At 36.6% G+C, this 17,880-nt stretch overlaps 1 pseudogene; it reads left to right on the plus strand.

Annotated features, from left to right (window-relative positions):
• Positions 1 to 15,271: 15,271 nt before the first annotated feature.
• LOC143398470 (olfactory receptor 6C1-like) lies at positions 15,272 to 16,070 on the plus strand (annotated as a pseudogene).
• The last annotated feature ends 1,810 nt before the right edge of the window (positions 16,071 to 17,880 follow it).

The raw sequence follows: 17,880 nt of genomic DNA on the forward strand, positions 1-17,880 counted from the left end.
GAAGATAAACATGATGATAAAATGAAGATATGTAGATGGTCCTAATAATACAAGCACACTTACAAAGGGTGAAGAAAGTAAAGAGATCATGGGACATGAGCAAAGACAAACACATGAAAGAGTGTTTTTACACTGAAAATCAAATGATGTTATAATTTAAATTAGGAATGTGTAATACAGTTATACCAGACAAAATCACCAAAACCACACACTGAGAAAAGATAGCCTCTTCAACCAATGTCTGGGGAAACTGGAAATCCATATGAAATAGAATGAAAATTAACTCCCATCTCTCACTCTGCACAAAAATCAGCTCTAAGTGGATCAAGGACCTAGGAATCAGAACAGAAATACTGCACATACTAGAGGAAAATGTAGGCCCACCAGTTCAACATTTTGGCACAGGAACTGACTTCTTTAACAAGAGTCCTAAAGCACAATAAATAAAGAATCAATACATGGGTTGGCATCCAACTAACAGACTTCTTTATAGCAAAGGAAACAATCAAGAGCATGAAGAGAGGGCCTATAGAGTGAGAGAACATCTTTGCTACCTGCACCTCACATGGAGTATTAATTCCTAGGATATGTAAAAAAAACTCAAAAATCTTAAGGGCAAACGAACTAAGCAGACACTTCTCAAAAGAAGAAATGTGAATGATCAACAAATATATAAAAACATGTTTAACATCTCTATCAATCAGAAAAATGCCAATGAAAACTACAGAGATTCCATCACACTCCAGAAAGAATGGCAATTATCAAGAATATAAGTAACAACAAATGATTGGGAGGATGTGGGGAAAAGGGAACAATCATGCATTGTTGTTGGAACTGAAGATTTGTGCAACCCTTCTGGACAGCAGTATGGAGATTCCTCCAAAAACTAGAAATGGAACCACCATTGACCCACTCCATGGCATATATCCAAAGTATTTTAAATCAGTGTACTACAATAACACAGCCACATCAATGTTTATAGCAGCACAATTCACAATAGCTAAGTTATGTAAGCAACCTAGATGCCCATCAACAGATGAATGGGTAAAGGAAATGATGGAGTATTACTCAACTGTAAAGAATGACTTTATGTCTTTTGCTGGTAAATGTATGGATCTGGAGACTATCATGCTAAGTGAAACATTCCAATCCCCCGCAAAAAACGAAAGTTGAATGTTTTTGTTGATATGTAGAAGCTGAATCACAATAAATGTGTGGGAAGGGAATCAGAGAAGTTCAGTAGATTATACAAAGGAGGATGAAAGGAAGGGAGTTGGGAAAGGAATATGGAAGAAGGTAGAATCAATCTAACATAATTTTTCTAAGTACACATATTAAAATACCTAAGTAAACCCCACCATAGACCCCCTACACAAGAATGGGGTCTTAATTAGAATAAGATATATTCCATCCTTATATAATTTTATAAAAATAGAGTCTACTCTCATTTTTAACTAAGAAGACCCAATTTAAAACAGATACATACTGGGCTTTTAGAAAGTGGAGAGAAGATTTATATAAAATTAGAATTTAATGACAAATACGTTTCTAGATGACATGAAAAAAAAATGTCATAATTGAAAAATGAAATAGTCCTTGACAGATTTGGTGTGTACTATGGAGTAAAAGGACTGAGGCACAAGTAATTATTGATCTGAGTTCACATACATTTCTACTTTCACACTTGGAAGGCCCTCCTGGAGACCCAATTAAAAATGCACAATAAGAAGTAAATTTACCAAGGACACAGGAATATAATTCTCAAATTTTCTGGGGATATTCCTGATGCAGTTACAGGGAATGTGAGTGAGTTATGCCCCAGGGCCTGATATGGGAGCACAGTGGCACATTCATTCCTGCATCACTCTCTCTAAACAGAGTGAGGATTCTGTCCTGTGAAGAGAAAATTTCAAAGTCTAGGGATACTAGGACAGGAGCTTTGTGATTTTATTATAGACACAAGTTAATAAAATATTCCAAATGAATAAGCTAGACTTTTTGTAATTAGTTATGATTTTAAATCTGTAGCATAATTCCTAAAACTCAGCTAAAAGTTAGGTTTTTTTGTCTGTTTATTTTTACTTTATGAGACACTCATGTACTGTGACTGTCTCATATAAATTTATACATGTGTTTAAAAATATACATGTTTAAATATATAATTTAAGTATATACATGTGTTTAAAATTAGGCAAATATTTCTAAAGTATTGCTTCCATAGTTGTATATTACAGTAAATCATGACCCCCTTATTGCCCTCTGTCCCCCAACCTTTCATTTCGAACTTCAGTAGTAATGTGTATTATATTTATATTCCTTTGAGTTTTCTTTACATTCTTCTTCTGGCAGTCTTCACTGAATTGGTCCCTTGAATCAGTGACAGAGAAAATGGATAAAAATATTAAGTAGCTCATGATATATAAAATTTTTATAGAAACCACATCAAACCATTTTAAATCACTTCTGACTTTGTTTCTATTTTATATTTTTGCTTCTTTCTCACGATTTATAGTCAAAGAGATATATATGCTCTGGATAAAATGGAAAACATAAGACAAAAATTTTGACAATATAAAAATTGACTTTTATTTTAAGTGGTACATAACCTGAAACAATTAAAATAAGCATACTGGTTCAGTAGAAGAAAGAGGGAATGTTTTTAGGAATATTGGTTTCCCTGGATTACAACAAAGCCATTGTCTATTTTTTTTTATTCCAGTCATTCTGGTTATTAATGAAACTGTATAAAAGCCAGAGGTAAGTTGGATATACAGAGAGTGGAGGAAGACCCTCAAATCTCAGCATTAATTCAATTCTTAACAGCTCAACTTTTTAATCAAGGTTAAATAGAACTTGGCATATTAAAAGTCATAAAATGGTTATGTTTTTGCATGTTTTGCTTTACTTAATCTATTCATTTTCTATTTATTAAAAACAGAAAATTACTATTCGTATCTCTGTATTTTAAACTGAATACCGACTTGTAGTACTGTGTTAAAGGAATAGACTTGAGTTGTGCGTAGTCTGAGAGTGTATTCCACATTTGCTAGCTGTGTGGATTAATGGAAATTTTACAATTTTGAGTCTCAATGCTTCTTTAGGAATAGGTGGAAAAATTTTACACTGTGTTATGATAACTGAGATAAAATTAAAATTTGTAAGTCACTGGAATAAACTTCTGTTTAGTAAACCACAGTTACTATTAGTACTCTTCCAAGAGTTGAGAATGAATTCCAACCAAAAGAAAAATCATCAACACAGCTATTTTTAGAACCTAAGAGCCACATGATTTATGGAGTATATTTGTTTACATGATTATATTTAATTCTCAAAAATAGTCTTGAAATTCCTCTTGCATTTTAAGCAGAGATTGAAGCTTAATGAATTTAAGTAAGTATCCAAAGTCACCAATCCATTGCATGAAACATCTGTATTTTTGATCTACATCTAAAACCTAAGCTCATACCTAATGTAATAAAGAATAATCTAATCATATTTTGAGATGATTATTTCCTCTTCTTTTCTTGTTTAAATTATAGATAACTAGGTAATGAAATGAAAATATAAACACTGACAAGAGTGTTAGTATTTATGAAATGATCATCAATTGTAATTTGATGATCTCTCTTTTCCCTTGATTTCTTTCTCTGTAAGCTGGTATGATTACAGAGAATTGAATCTGCCCATCATTACTGAAATTAATAAATATAAATTATTCTTATTTCTATTACTTTTTAGGTAAAAGTTTTCTAAAATAATTGAAAGAAACAGTAAAAATAAATTCTCATAAACAAGTGTTTTAACTACTTGGTTGGTTTTCCTAAGGAGTCTTTGCTTTATTCATGCTGACAGACTTTTTCAGGAACCATCATCTCCCATGTCCTGGCTCAGAGCCTGAAATACCTAAGAACTGTAAAAGTGTATTTTAGTGTGGTTACAGAGCTGAGCTAGAGATTGCCCACGTGTTGAATTCAATAATTAGCTTTTTCTGTAATGTACTAACCTAGACAATGAACAGATCCTGAAATTTATAAAGTAGAAATAAAGAGTGTAACCGGATCAGATGCTCTATGAAACTTTACTAATGATTTCCACTGGGGTTTAAGTGAAGAAAAGAGATTTGAGCAAACGAAATATTGAAAGGCTAGAGTCTCAAAGTTATTGCATGACTAAAGAAGATTTCAACCCAGTGCTATATGAGTGTGTGTGTGTGTGTGTGTGTGTATAACAAACAACCAAAAGAGAGAGAGAAAGCAGGGTGGAGATCAGAAATCAAATGGAACCAAAGTTTTTTATCTCATTCTCTAAAGAACATCCTTTGATCCTTCACACCTAATATATATTTTATTATAGTGTTTCTAATTAAATATATTGTCCATATCATATTGGCTTTATTTATATGGTCATTATTAATATTCATTGGATAGTAGAGATTTGGAAAGTGCAAATTTTATTTAACAAGTTATAAACATTACTATTAAATTTCATTTTGAATGATTCAAATAATCTATCTCAGATTCTTTGGAAAGAAAATAAGAAGTAATTTTGATGTAATGTGTAAAATGAAATGAGAACTAAATAACGAAAGACATGTTCTTTCAGGAGAAAATATAGAGTTTACATTCATAAATAATAAACTAAAATGATGAGTTAGATCTCTGCAGATACCCATCATCCTCCATATAAACACATCCTTAGTTTAAGGATCTGGAATCATATATATTTTATTAAGTATTTAATTAATTTTCTTTCAAAGGAATAGAAATACTCATAATTTTTTCATGCTCATTTTATATTAACAGATGAAAACAATCCATTGAATATTTACAAATTTTTATAGAAAAGCACAGTATACCACACTTAATTATAGATGTTCAATCTCCTACTGCTAGAGTTTCTTTAAGTCTGTTTCTTTGGTATTTGGAAACTTTCTATACAAATGTTCATTTTGTGTGATGTGCTCATAAAGCCTTCTTGTGTTTATTTACATCATCCTTCACAGCTCCTCCTACATTTCTTCAGAATTTTAATTAGTAGCAAAAAAATAGTGACTAATGATAATATTAATATTCACAAAAATGTTAAAATTAACAAAGATTGGGCTTCGGCAACGGAGCCGGCGGCAGAGGCGGCTGCGGCGAGGGAGCCGGCGGCAGCGGCGGCTGCGGCGAGGGAGACGGCGGCAGCGGCGGCTGCGGTGAGGGAGCCGGCGGGAGCTGGGACTGCGGCGAGGGAGCCGGTGGCAGCCGGGGCAGCGGCACGGGAGCCGGCCGGAACCCGCGGGAGCCGCAGCAGCGGCGTGGGAGCCAGTGGGAGCCGCGGCGGTGCTGGCACAGGAGCCGGCGGGAACCGCGCGGCGCGGGACTCCCAGCTACCGCTCCCACCAGTGCTGACAACTGAGGTCTCTTGCACCGACTCGCCTTGGCATGGGACTCACGGCTACAGCTCCCACCGGTGCTGACAACTGAGGTCTCTTGCATCAGATACGGGGGCGTGGCTACCAGAAGGTAAGCAAGTTTGCTGGGGGTGCTCAGCACCAAGCTCTACAAACTAAGGGCCTGAGGGAGGCAAACAAGGAGAGTGTGCCCAGGCACTAATGAAACAGCTGCTCCACGTGTGTGCAAGGTAGGCAGAACTGTGACCACCGACAAAACAGGTCCAGTGGACTGCCAGACACATCGCTCAGGTTGGGGGAGGGGCAGAGCCGCCGGGCGCCTGCAAGTTACGCAGACCTGCGAATCACCAGCTGATCAGACCCAGCAACCGCGGAGCAGCAGAGCCACCCCGGGCCTGCAAGGTAGGGGCACTTGCCACCCACTGGCAGGTCAGGCCCAACAAATTGCGGAGGGGCACAGCTGCCCCACGAGCCTGCTAGGTAGGCAGAACCCTGACTACCAAGAGAACAGGCCCAGAGGCCGGCCAGACACATCGCCCCGCCCCAGTTGGGGGAGGGGCAGAGCCGCTGGGCGCCTGCAAGTTACACAGACCTGCGACTCACCAACAGATCAGGCCCAGCAACCGCGGAGCGGCAGAGCCACCCCCGGGCCTGCAAGGAAGGCGCACTTGCCACACACCAGCAGGTCAGGCCCAACAAACTGCGGAGGGGCACAACTGCCCCACGAGCCTGCTAGGTAGGCAGTACCCTGACCACCAACAGAACAGGCTCAGAGGACGGCCAGACACATCGCCCCGCCCCGGTTGGGGGAGGGGCAGAGCCGCCAGGTGCCTGCAAGGTAGGCAAACCTGCGTCTCACCAGCATATCAGGCCCAGCAACCAGCGGAGCGGCAGAGCTACCCCCGGGCCTGCAAGGTAGGTGCACTTGACACCCATTGGCAGGTTAGGCCCAGCAACTCTCGGAGGGACACAGCTGCTCCACGCACGTGCAAGGTAGGCGGAACCGTGACCACTGACAAAACAGGCCCAGTGGCCCGCCAGATACATTGCCCCAGTTGGGGGAGGGGCAGAGCCGCCAACAGCGCCTTTTAGGTAGACAGACCTGCAACCAACAGACAGAACAGGCCTAGTGGCCAGCGGAGGGGCAAAGCCACTGCTCACGCCTGCAAGGTAGACGGACCTGTGACCACCGAAAGAACAGGCCCATCGAAAGTACAGGCACAGCGGCCTCCCGGCGTGGTAGGCACATTGCCTCAATTGGAGGAGGGGAAGAACCACCGCCAAAGCCTGCGAGGGAGACTTTGCAGCTATACAAGAGCAATATAAATATATAGGGGGAAAAAATCAATAACACAACAGTTTCACCAAGCAGAAAGAAACGCGATCAATATGAAAAGACAAGGAAAGAAAGGACCACAAGCAATGCAGGTCAACTCAACTTTAGAAGAGGTAATTTCTGCAGCAGATGGGATGTCAGATAAAGAATTCAGGATATACATGCTTCAGATGATCTGGAGTCTCAAGGAAGACATTAGACAGCAAAATCAGTCAATGAAAGACCACTTCGACCACTTTGACAATCAATTACATAAACAAATCCAAGAAGTAAAAGATCAGTTATACAGGGAGATAGAGGTTATAAAAAACAAACAAACAGAAATCCTGGAAATGCAGGAAACAATAAACCAACTTAAAAACTCAATTGAGAATACTACCAGCAGAGTAGAACACTTAGAAGATAGAACATCAGACAATGAAGACAAAGTATTTCAACTGGAGAAGAACATAGACAGCTCAGCAAAGCTGTTAAGAAACCATGAGCAGAACATTCAAGAAATATGGGATAACATAAAGAGACCAAACTTAAGAGTCATTGGGATACAGGAAGGTACTGAGGTCCATACCAAAGGAATGAGCAATCTATTCAACGAAATAATACGAGAAAACTTCCCAGACTTGAAGAATGAGTCAGAATCCCAAATCCTAGAAGCCTACAGGACGCCGAATGTGCAAAATCATAAGAGATCCACACCTAGACACATTATAATGAAGATGCCCAACATACAGAATAAGGAGAGAATTTTAAAAGCTACAAGAGAAAGGAAGCAGATTACATTTAGGGGTAAACCAATCAGGATAACAGCTGATCTTTCAACACAGACTCTCAAAGCTAGAAGATCCTGGAATAACATATTTCAAACACTGAAAGAAAAGGGGTTCCAACCAAGAATTGTGTATCCCGCGAAATTAAGCTTCAGGATGGAAGATGAAATTAAAACCTTCCATGATAAACAAAAGTTAAAAGAATTTGCAGCTAGAAAACCATCTCTTCAAAACATCCTTGGCAAAATATTACAGGAAGAGGAAATGGAAAATATCAATGAAAACCAACAGCGGGAGGTAGTACAGTAAAGGGGGGGGGGAATAATCAAAGAGGAAACAAACCATGTTTAGTAACATAAATAAACAAATATGGCTGGAAGAACAACCCATATCTCAATAATAACCCTAAATGTTAATGGCTTAAACTCACCAATTAAGAGACACAGGCTAGTAGAATGGATCACAAAACAAGACCCAACAATATGCTGCCTTCAGGAGACACATTTGATAGGAAAAGACATACATAGACTGAAGGTGAAAGGTTGGGAAAAATCATATCACTCATATGGACTTCGGAAACAAGCAGGAGTGTCCATACTCATATCAAATAAAATAGATTTCAAGCCAAAGTTAATCAAAAGGGATGAAGAGGGACACTACATACTTCTTAAGGGAACCATACACCAACAAGACATAACAATCATAAATATATATGCCCCAAACAATGGTGCAGCTATGTTCATCAAACAAACTCTTCTCAAGTTCAAGAGTCTAATAGACCACCATACAATAATCATGGGAGACTTCAACACACCTCTCTCACCACTGGACAGATCTTCCAAACAAAAGTTGAATAAGGAAACTGTAGAGCTCAATAACACAATTAATAACCTAGACTTAATTGACATATATAGAATATACCACCCAACATCAAGCAGTTACACTTTTTTCTCAGCAGCACATGGATCCTTCTCAAAAATAGATCATATATTATGTCACAGGACAACTCTTAGACAATATAAAGGAGTAGAGATAATACCATGCATCTTATCTGACCATAATGGAATGAAATTGAAAATTAACGATAAAAGAAGTAAGGAAAAATCATGCATCACCTGGAGAATGAACAATAGGTTACTGAATGATCAATGGGTTATAGAAGACATCAAGGAGGAAATTAAAAAATTCTTAGAGATAAATGAAAACACAGACACAACATATCGGAATCTATGGGACACATTGAAAGCAGTTCTAAGGGGAAAATTTATTGCTTGGAGTTCATTCCTTAGAAAAAGAAAAAACCAACAAATAAATGATCTAATACTTCAACTCAGAATCCTAGAAAAAGAAGAGCAAAACAACAGCAAAAGAAGTAGAAGACAAGAAATAATTAAAATCAGAGCTGAAATTAATGAAATTGAAACAAAAGAAACAATTGAAAAAATTGACAAAACTAAAAGTTGGTTCTTTGAAAAAATAAATAAAATCGACAGACCCTTAGCCGCGTTAACGAAGAGAAGAAGAGAGAGAACTCAAATTACCAGCATACGGGATGAAAAAGGCAATATCACAACAGACACTTCAGAAATACAGAAGATTATCAGAAACTATTTTGAATCCTTATACTCCAATAAAATAGAAGATAGTGAAGGCATCGATAAATTTCTTAAGTCATATGATTTGCCCAGATTGAGTCAGGAGGATATTGACAACCTAAACAGACCAATATCAATTGAGGAAATAGAAGATACCATCAAAAGACTACCAACTAAGAAAAGCCCAGGACCGGATGGGTATACAGCAGAGTTTTACAAAACCTTTAAAGAGGAACTAATACCAATACTTCTCAAGCTATTTCAGGAAATAGAAAAAGAGGGAGAACTACCAAATTCATTCTATGAGGCCAACATCACCCTGATTCCTAAACCAGACAAAGACACTACAAAGAAAGAAAACTACAGACCAATATCTCTAATGAACCTAGATGCAAAAATCCTCAATAAACTTCTGGCGAACCGGATACAAAAACATATCAAAAAAATTGTGCACCATGATCAGGTAGGATTTATCCCAGGGATGCAAGGCTGGTTCAATATACGGAAATCAATAAATGTTATTCACCACATCAATAGGCTTAAAAATAAGAACCATATGATCATCTCGATAGATGCGGAAAAAGCATTCGACAAAGTACAGCATCCCTTTATGTTCAAAACTCTAGAAAAAATAGGGATAACGGGAACATACCTCAATATTGTAAAAGCAATCTATGCCAAGCCTCAGGCTAGCATCATTCTGAATGGAGAAAAACTGAAGGCATTCCCTCTAAAATCTGGAACAAGACAGGGATGCCCTCTCTCACCACTTCTGTTCAACATAGTTCTCGAATCACTGGCCAGAGCAATTAGACAGACGAAAGAAATTAAAGGCATAAAAATAGGAAAAGAAGAACTCAAATTATCACTATTTGCAGATGACATGATTCTATACCTAGCAGACCCAAAAGGGTCTACAAAGAAACTATTAGAGCTAATAAATGAATTCAGCAAAGTGGCAGGCTATAAAATCAACATGCATAAATCAAAGGCATTCCTGTATATCAGTGACAAATCCTCTGAAATGGAAATGAGGACAACCACCCCATTTACAATATCCTCAAAAAAAATAAAATACTTGGGAATCAACCTAACAAAAGAGGTGAAAGACTTATACAATGAAAACTACAGAACCCTAAAGAGAGAAATAGAAGAAGATCTTAGAAGATGGAAAAATATACCCTGTTCATGGATAGGTAGAAGTAACATCATCAAAATGGCGATATTACCAAAAGTTCTCTATAGGTTTAATGCAATGCCAATCAAAATCCCAACGGCATTTCTTGTAGAAATAGAGAAAGCAATCATGAAATTCATATGGAAAAATAAAAGACCCAGAATAGCAAAAACAATGCTAAGCAGGAAGTGTGAATCAGGCGGTATAGCTATACCAGACTTCAAACTATACTACAGAGCAATAGTAACAAAAACAGCATGGTACTGGTACCAAAACAGGCGGGTGGACCAATGGTACAGAATAGAGGACACAGAAACCAATCCACAAAACTACAACTATCTTATATTCGATAAAGGGGCTAAAAGCATGCAATGGAAGAAGGATAGCATCTTCAACAAATGGTGTTGGGAAAACTGGAAATCCATTTGCAACAAAATGAAACTGAATCCCTTTCTCTCGCCATGCACAAAAGTTAACTCAAAGTGGATCAAGGAACTTGATATCAAATCAGAGACATGGCGTCTGATAGAAGAAAAAGTTGGCTATGATCTACATACTGTGGGGTCGGGCTCCAAATTCCTCAATAGGACACCCATAGCACAACAGTTAATAACTAGAATCAACAAATGGGACTTACTCAAACTAAAAAGTTTTTTCTCAGCAAAAGAAACAATAAGAGAGGTAAATAGGGAGCCTACGTCCTGGGAACAAATCTTTACTCCTCACACTTCAGACAGAGCCCTAATATCCAGAATATACAAAGAACTAAAAAAATTAGACAATGAGATAACGAATAACCCAATCAACAAATGGGCCAAGGACCTGAACAGAAATTTCTCAGAGGAGGACATACAATCAATCAACAAGTATATGAAAAAATGCTCACCATCTCTAGCAGTCAGAGAAATGCAAATCAAAACCACCCTAAGATACCATCTCACTCCAGTAAGATTGGCAGCCATTAGGAAATCAAACAGCAACAAGTGCTGGCGAGGATGTGGGGAAAAGGGTACTCTTGTACATTGCTGGTGGGACTGCAAATTGGTGCGGCCAATTTGGAAAGCAGTATGGAGATTTCTTGGAAAGCTCGGAATGGAACCACCATTTGATCCAGCTATTCCCCTACTCGGTCTATTCCCTAAAGACCTAAAAAGAGCACACTATAGGGACACTGCTACATCCATGTTCATAGCAGCACAATTCACAATAGCAAGACTGTGGAACCAACCTAGATGCCCTTCAATAGACGAATGGATAAAAAAAATGTGGCATTTATACACAATGGAGTATTACTCTGCATTAAGAAATGACAAAATCATAGAATTTGGAGGGAAATGGATGGCATTAGAGCAGATTATGCTAAGTGAAGCCAGCCAATCCCTTAAAAACAAATGCCAAATGTCTTCTTTGATATAAGGAGAGTAGCTAAGAACAGAGTAGGGACAAAGAGCATGAGAAGAAGATTAACATTAAACAGGGATGAGAGGTGGGAGGGAAAGGGAGAGAGAAGGGAAAATGCATGTAAATGGAAGGAGACCCTCAGGGGTATACAAAATTACATACAAGAGGAAGTGAGGGGAAAGGAGGAAAAATATAAGGGGGAGAAATGAATTACAGTAGAGGGGGTAGAGAGAGAAGAGGGGAGGGGAGGGGGGAGGGGGGATAGTAGAGGATAGGAAAGGCAGCAGAATACAACAGACACCAGAATGGCAATATGTAAATCAATGGTTGTGCAAATGATGTGATTCTGCAATCTGTATATGGGGTAAAAATGGGAGCGCATATCCCACTTGAATCAAAGTGTGAAATATGATATATCAAGAACTATGTAATGTTTTGAACAACCTACAATAAAAATTAATTTAAAAAAAAAAAAAAAAAAAAATTAACAAAGATTAGAAAGATATATAGATATTCAATAAAGTTGGAAACAAGGATAAATAGAGTGCATTCATATATTTTACTGTGGAATAGTAATAATGTAAATATATTTTTAAAAGTATGAGTTTCCCATATCAGTAAGTTATTATAAGAACTTTAAAATTGAGACTGTCACCAAATCTTGTCTATTTGATGGGAAGGTAGTTTATTACTTCAAAGTATTATGAAAAACTCTTCATTTCAATAAAAACAAACACAAAGGAAAAGTAGTATTTCTGGAGGAGGCATAAAGAGAATTGAAAGAAATGTTACAAAAGTAATTTAGAAATAATGTTTAATGAAGCTTTTAAAAATTTATGTATTGGGCTGGGAATGTGGCTCAAGCGGTAGCGCGCTCACCTGGCCTGGCATGCGTGCGGCCCGGGTTCGATCCTCAGCACCACATACAAACAAAAATGATGTGTCTGCCGAGAACTAAAAAATAAATAAATAAATAAATAAAAAAGAAAATAGGTAATCCTGATTTAAAAAAAAGAAATTTATGTATTAATAAAATGTGATTTCTCTTACTTTTTTTTGTTTTAAATCCATTCCATATAGGGACATTGGGCTAAGTGTTTAAGTTTATCTTGTAAGGTAATGTGGGAAAATACATCTTATAAGAGAAAAATAAGACATAAGTACTGCCCAGGCTAGAATAGAGCATAAAATAGGGAGCCTGATGGCAGCATTTGTTTCAACAACAAACTCAGCATTAACTGGATGAATCTTTCTTTTAGCTTTGAAGATAAGATCTTGTCCTTTCAAGAGTGAGTAGGGTAAGGACAGAGCTCGCAGGAGACTTCAGCATAGTAAAGGTGTGGTGCGTTGGGAGGAAGGACTAGGGGTTCTTATAACATTATACAATGGGTACTCCTCCTGTGATGGAAAGAGGTGATTTGGGATGTCATTACAGTGAGCCACTCACAATGCTAGTTATAGCTTACTGAAAACCTCACAATCACTTCCAGAAAGATTATTACTAATGAGTATCAGAAAAACAAACTAGCCATGGATAACGTTGATAAGCTGTGAATACATAATTTTCTCAGGTACAATGATCAAATCCTGCTAGGGATGGGAGTAGAGTGTGTGTACAATCAGGTAATTCCTAATCTATTGTTGTTATTCTTGTGTAATTCTCTTGGGATTAAATGTGTTTGTTCCTATTTATCTAAGATAGCCTTTGACTCAGAACATCATCCTACTCCCAAGGTATTCTTCTCAGTGGTTAGAGAATATTTTATGCATATAAAATGTCTATACAACTTCCATTAAATGTTAAGCATATTTACAAATGCTTCACATATATTAACTTATTTAAATCTTACAATTATCAAATGAGATTGATTTGTATTGTAGATAAGGAAACTGAGCACAGAGGAGTGATTTTAAGACCTAGAAAGTAAATTGGATTTACAACCAGACATTCTCATTCTTTCATATGGAAATATCTTTGGTAATAACATTAAACTTTGCCTCTAAAAAAGCATTAGAACTTATTATTTTTAAAATAAAAATAAAAAATGTTAAATCAAGTTTTCTTGGGGTATGCTTATCTATTTATCTGAGGCCATCCTCAAATATTAATAACAATAATAAGGATATATTGCTTCAATTAGAAAACAAAATAAGTTGACTTGTAATAAACAACATAAAAGTGACACAAGTAGACTAAAATGTCATAAAATCTTGCAAGAGCTTTACATTCAATAAAACTCAGTTTCAAACCTTCCAGTGTTCATTGTTTCCTGCTCCTTTCTCCCCTCTATCCTTCATTTCTAGGCTGCTTATTGCAATGGCATCAGGATTTCCAACTTCCAATGAGATAGGAGGAAGAATTGGAAAGTTTATTAGCATTAGTAAATGTTAGTAGATGGCTAAGGATAAAAAAATCACTTTAAATAATTATATGTCTTTTCCATTTTTGGTAATTTTTTAGTGAAACTAAACTATTACATAAGGGAAAATATCTATAGAGATTGGAGCATTGTCCTAAAAGGAAGATGTTTTGCAGACTCAGTTATGAAAGATAAGAGATAACATTTGGAATCAGAAAAGTCTGGCTAAAACCTTAGTTAGCCCTACCATTTTAAGCTGTATAATACCAAATTATTTTCTTATTATCTTTAAACTTATTTTATGCACACATATTAACTATTCATTTTAATGAAAATAAATGTGATATTTCTGTAGATGTATACCACATTCATTGATCATATTCAATGACCCTTCTTCCACTGTCCTATCAACCCATCCCTGCATCCTTCCTAATTGCTACTAATTACTATTCTACTTGGTTGTTTATTTTGTTTTGTTTTTTAGATTCCGCATGTGAGAGAGTACAGTGATACTTGTCTTCCTGGGTCTAGCATATTTCACTAAAAATAATGCACTTCATTCCATTCATTTTGCTGCAAATGATTTCATTCCTCTTTGTGGTTGTATAATACTATTTGAGTAGACATACTACATTTTGTACATCCATTCCTCTGTTGAAGAGAACCTAGGCCCTTAATATTTTACAATTGTGAGTTATGCCACTATAAACATGGGCATCCAGATATATCTTTAGTATAATGACTTCATTTCTTTTTTATATATACCCTGTAGTAGCATGGCTGGATCATTTGGTAGTTCTATTTTCAGTTTTTTTGCACCTATGTGCTATCCTTCATAGTGGCTGTACTAATTTACATTTTTACCAACAGTTTATAAGAATTCTTTCTCCACATATTATCCTCAGTATTTCCTTGTGTGTGTGTGTGTGTGTGTGTGTGTGTGTGTGTTTGACAATAACCATTCTAACAGTGGTGAGAGGACACCTCACTGGAATATTGATACTAAAGCAGTTTTTAATCTACCTTAACTAAAAAGTTTTTCACTGTAAAAGAGTGGAAATTAAAGGAATTGTTGTCATTATCAGGTGGCTTTCCATTTCCCTTGAAGGTGGAAATGGCGTAATATTTCAGCAAAATTCCAGCTTCACACGGGGATATTTATTAATCATCAACCCAAGTTTTTTGTGTGCACTTTCTCCTATAGGTTTGACAAGAGCAAACATAAACAAGTGAAAACCAGATGAGAAACCACACAGAAATAAGAGCATTTATCCTCCTGGGACTGTCAGATGAGCCCAGGCTCCAGGTGGTAATATTCATCTTTCTCTTCCTCACCTACATGCTCAGCATCACTGGGAACCTGACCATCATCACCCTTACTCTGCTGGATCCCCATCTTCAGACTCCCATGTATTTCTTCCTCAGGAATTTCTCTCTATTGGAAGTTTCATTCACAACCGTCAGTATACCCAAGTTCCTAAGTACCATTATTTCGGGAGATAAAACCATTTCTTTTAACAACTGTATAGCTCAGTTGTTTTTTTTTTCATTCTCTTGGGAGTCACTGAATTTTACCTTCTGGCTGCCATGTCCTATGATCGCTACATTGCCATCTGCAAACCTCTGCACTACATGACCATCATGAATCGCAAAGTCTGCACAATGCTTGTCTTTGCTTCCTGGCTGGCCTCGTTTTTAATTATCTTCCCTTTGCTCATGATGCTGCTACACCTTGATTACTGTAGGTCCAATATCATTGACCATTTTACCGTGATTACTTCCCCCTACTCCAACTTTCTTGTTCTGACACTAAATTTCTAGAGATAATGGGGTTTTCCTGTGCTGTGTTTACTCTGATGGTCACTTTGGCCTTAATAATTCTGTCCTACATATATATCATCAGAACGATTTTGAAGATTCCTTCTACTAGTCAGAGGATAAAGGCCTTTTCTACATGTTCTTCCCACATGATTGTCATCTCCAGCTCTTATGGCAGCTTCATTGGAAAGAAAAATATTTCATTATATATAAAGTCATGATTTCATTTGTTAAAATTTCTATTCCACACATTATGGTTAAAATACTTAAAAAGTATTTAATATAGATGTGGGTGTGTCTGTGTGTATGAAAAACTTGAAAATATGGATACTGAGAAGTATTTTAACATGTGAGAAAACCTACTGTAATTCTCATCAATGGAGGTACATTTTTAATGTTATAATCAATTGAGAGATTGAGTATGAAATTTGCTGAAAGTGATAAAAAGGGATTCCAAAAAAGGAAAATTGTACATGATTTGTAAATTAAATTTCTTCCAAATGAATTGCAATTTTTATGTTAGGAAGTAAATATTTGAAAAACCTATCTTTCTGTAACTTCAAAGTACATATTTCCCCACAAATAAATAAGGAATATTATCAAATAAATGAAGCATAAATAACATTATGAGGATGAAAACAAATCTGTATGTAGATTACATAGAATAATTACCTATATTAATGACTATCAGCAATTATTATAATTTTCTCTAGACACAGTGAGATAGTTTTGAACACTTTCAGATAAAATTTGTTATTGGAATGAGAAAACTTAATGTAAGATCTAATCACAATGGCAAATTTTAAAATCACAATACAGCATGATTAAATAGAGGCACAATACTGTACAGCAGAGCTCTAGAATTTATTCATCTTGGAAATTCTATACACCCCTTGAATAGAAACTCCTATTTCATTTTCTGCCAGTCCTATAGCATTCTATTTTATGCTTCTATGAGTCTGCTTAGATACTTCATATAGGTAAACTTATTCAGTGTTTGTACTACAATGATTGGCTTATGTAACTAAGCATATTTTCCTTCAGGTCCATTCTCATTGAACATTATGGTAAGATTAAGTTTTCAAAAAATAGTGTGTATATGTGTGTGTGTGTGTGTGTGTGTGTATATATATATATATATATATATATATATATATATATATATATATAAAACATATATATGAAAAAACCTTATGCCAGTTACGTTGGGATCCCCACCACATCCTTTTCCCCAATTATTTTGCTTTTCCTGCTATATAAGACAGCAATCATTTGACCATTGACTTTCTGAATATGGATTATTTCACTAAGCATGATGTTCTCCATTCAACTCATTTACCAGCAAATCCATTCTTCTTTCTGACTGGTAACAACTTAAATGGGCCTATATATCACATTTTCTTAATCTATTCATCTGTTGACAGGCACCTAGGCTTGTTTTATAACTTGGGTAATGTGATTTGCACTACTATTAATATTGGTATGCATACATCACTCTCTTGGGATGATTTTAGTTCTTTAAGATAAATTCTGCAGAGTGGAAAAGCTGGGTCTTATACGTCCCATTCTTAATCATTTTAGGAATCTGCATACTACTTTGCAGAGTCCTTGAATAAATTTGCAGTCCTACCTACTACCAAAGAGTGTACCTTTTTCTGCACATCCTCACCAGAATTATTATTATTTGTACTCTTGATGATTTCCATTCTAGTAGAAGTGAGCTGAAATCTCAATATAATTTGATTGTGTTTCTGTCATCTCTAGAGATGTTCATTTTTGTGTGTGTAATTGTTGACCATTTGTATTTCATCTTTTGAAAAGTGTATGTTTACTTCTTTTGCCCATTTATTAATTAAGGTATTTGTTTTACTGGTGCTAAGTGTTTGAGTTCTTTGCATATTCTTGGTATTAATCCCCTGTCAGAGGAGTTGCAGGCAACAATTTTCTCCCATTCTGTAGGCTCTTCTCTTCATGCTCTTAACTCTTCCCTTTATTGTTTGGAAGCTATTCAGTTTTGATTCCTTCTTACTC

Source organism: Callospermophilus lateralis, chromosome 4 (genome assembly GCF_048772815.1).
Source record: "Callospermophilus lateralis isolate mCalLat2 chromosome 4, mCalLat2.hap1, whole genome shotgun sequence".
Taxonomy (NCBI): Eukaryota; Metazoa; Chordata; class Mammalia; order Rodentia; family Sciuridae; genus Callospermophilus; species Callospermophilus lateralis.